The sequence below is a fragment of the Pinus tabuliformis genome, chromosome 8 (genome assembly GCF_031772625.1).
Source record: "Pinus tabuliformis cultivar Carrire ecotype Pingquan chromosome 8, CPIR1, whole genome shotgun sequence".
Lineage (NCBI taxonomy): Eukaryota > Viridiplantae > Streptophyta > Pinopsida > Pinales > Pinaceae > Pinus > Pinus tabuliformis.
In genome coordinates, this window is record NC_142294.1 from 1149439456 (window position 1) to 1149442649 (window position 3194).

Here is a 3194-nt window from a genome sequence, read left to right on the forward strand (position 1 = left end):
CACCTTTACATTATATCCATGCGGCACATGGAATCCCATTGAAGAAAACAAGATAGTACCACCTCTACCCAAAAAATAACAACCAACCTTGTGCTTGCTCCTTTTTTCAACAAATCAACACTTTTCTCATCATGCAATCCAATCATCACAAATAGGCATGTTCCTTTCTAGGCATGGTATTCCTCATAAAATTACTTCAAGGAAAAAGGCCTTTCCATCTATAATAGGTTTCCAACATACACCTCCACATACATGTAATTACATCCATTGCAATTTCCATCTTTAATTATACCTTTTTGATTCCTGGATCAACATCATTCATAGGAGATAGAGTCCTTAAACCATCCTTCCTCAAGGCACAAATTTTCCAAGTAGGATTATCATGTCCCAAATAACACTCTTTAATTACAAAATTAATCAAAACCAATCAACCAAATCTATCCAAGGTCACTTTAGACAATTCTAATGTCAGCAAAACATATCCAACCAAGTCTTTGTCTTACTCCAAAATAATCTATGATAGTGTTTGAACTAGAACTCTAATAATAGTTTATAACATACCCAACCCCTAGTCATCTTAAGAAGGTGGGCTCATAAAATTTTCGCTTTCTTTTTCTCGCAACAAACTCCCTTTTTCAGGTCTCCATCCTTAACTCTGTAAGAGCTTTCCAAAAATATGAATTTCATTCAAATCCGAGCTCAAAACATAAAAGTATTCCCTATTGAATATTTTACTTCCAAGAACCACATCAATTTCCATACAATTACCATGCTTTAGGCATGCAGTAAATTCTTTTTTTTCAAGTGTCATCATTATAGAATTATATGTAAGAAATATACGGTTTACATATGGTAGTCCCCTTCCAACATGTCACCACTGCAACTCTAGTCCACTTCACCTTATGCCGCATCATAATAGTAAATGTGGGTAAAATTATTTCCTACCTAGATATCTAAATTTTAGTTTTCTAGATCCATCTAGATCTTAAAAAACAAAAAAGTCTCATTTCAAAATTCTCTAGATTTCCATCCTTTAGGATTCCACATACCTATCATAGTTCATGCAACATTGACTACCACATCAACTCTTCCATACCAAGTTTACCACATCACCATTCCGCATTGACATGAAAATGTTATTTTTTGGTGGATACAGTAGCATAAAACATGTGTTCTAGTATCTAAGGTGTTAGAGAGGCTAAGGAACAAGAGATATACAAAACCCAGAAAAGGTTTCAAGAGAAAATTCTTGGAAACCTCTCAATCAAATTAATTGATAATTAATTAAAATGTTTATAAGTACAAATTAGGCAAATTGATTAATTAATGGGTATTAATTGAGAATGTTGATTTTTTTCTAGAGCTTTCCAGAAAAGTGAATTGATGGAGTCTAAGATGAATTGAGCCATTGATCATGATCTTGGTCATTGATGATCCAACAAGATATTATAAGAGTAGATCGAAGGGATTGGAGAAGAAACATCAAAAGAGCAAGGTAGTTCAAATTACCCAGTTCATAGCACTCAACAGGGCATAGTTTAGGCGAAGGGAGAGATAGTAGCAGGGGTTTGGAGAGTGAGAATTTCAAGAGACATTCTCAGGGGGTTTTCCAATGATCCATTGTCAGGACAAGAGGCCTAATATCTAGGAGAGGAGGTTGTATTTTGTAGTGCATGATGTCCATATTGTTAGTGTGAGTTACCAAAAGGAGCATCGTTTCAGTTGCTAGTGCTTGCATATATTCCTGGGAGGCAAAGCGAATTCTATCCAGAGGCAGAGGGAGGAAGGGAGACTTGGATGGAGGAGTTTCCAAAGAAGAAGGAAACTTTCAGAGGCTATATTGTATATTGCAAGCCAGTGTGAGTTCTAGGGAGGAGTGCGAGTGGCCATGGGGAGGCCAGATCAATTTTCCGATAGGAAAAATAATTTTTGTAGTATATTTCTAGTTGAGATAAATTATCTCTAACCCAAGAAGGTTACCAGTTGTAATTATCTATTTTTTCTGGATAATAATAAAACCCTCATTTGCTTCAGTGATTTTCCCTTCGAGGTTTTTCTAAGGAAATTTGTCCAAAAAAAACACAACATCATTTTTATTGTGTATGTGCATCTATTTATCAGTTCCATATTTTTATTTCCACAGAGTAATTTTATTGTGAAGAATTGTAGCGTTAATTATTTTCTATTTTTATTAATAATAATTATAGAAGAAAAATAAATTGTTAAAGTTAGTAGAATAATATCTAGTTGCTATAGTTCAAGGAATTTTCACATGGTATAAGAGAAAAGAAGATTAGATTAGAGGCTCTAGGAAAAGAAAGTGTTTTGTGCAATTTCAGAGGAAGATCTAAAGCACCATTTTGTAGATATGCACTAGATAAGCAGGGGTGTAGATTGCAAAGAATAAAAAGATTAATTTCCAGTCTAGGGTGGAAAAAAATTGATTTTACCTCATGATCTTTTGCAGCAGGTAGCAGGATTATTGGAGAGGGATTCTAGTGAGAATACCAGTAAGTTCACAGAGAAAATCTAGTGCAAAAGTTTTGCAACAAGGGTTTTTTAGTTGTAGATCAGCGCAAGGGAGGAAGAGGAAAGAACACTGATAGGAAATTTCTAGTAAAATTCTTAGAGTGTTTCCATTTTTTTGTGGTAGGAAAGGAGGTGATAATTTCCAATAGAAGAAAGTAGTAGTAGGTTTGCTAGTCTAGCTAGTGAAAATTTAAACAGTAGCAGTGTGCGTGTGAGTACCAGAGAAGGACATCCACAGGTAGAGCTAGTTTCGCAAAGGAGTAGCAGGCAGTGAACATTCTAGGAATGACGCCAAAGGTAACTACAGAAGAAAATCTACACTTTTACAATAGGGAGTGTGAGTGTAGGAGGAAGGCAAAGTTAGTCTACCATAAGGAGAAGGATATTTCTAGCATATAGTTCTGTAGTTACCCGATTTTCACAAAGATGGTTGCAACAAGAATTAGAGATTAGGACATATTTGACAGATCCTCCAAATCTGGCATCTAGAAGGCCAAGATGAAATTCCTATTGGATGTGCGCGACTTGAAGGAATTTTTGATAGATGTAACGACTAAGTCAATAGATCCACACAGTTGGAAATATTCAAGAGGGAGATGGCTAAATCTAAGAGGATGGTCTTAGACAAAGTTCAAGATCATATTGTCCTTCATATTGCAAATAAG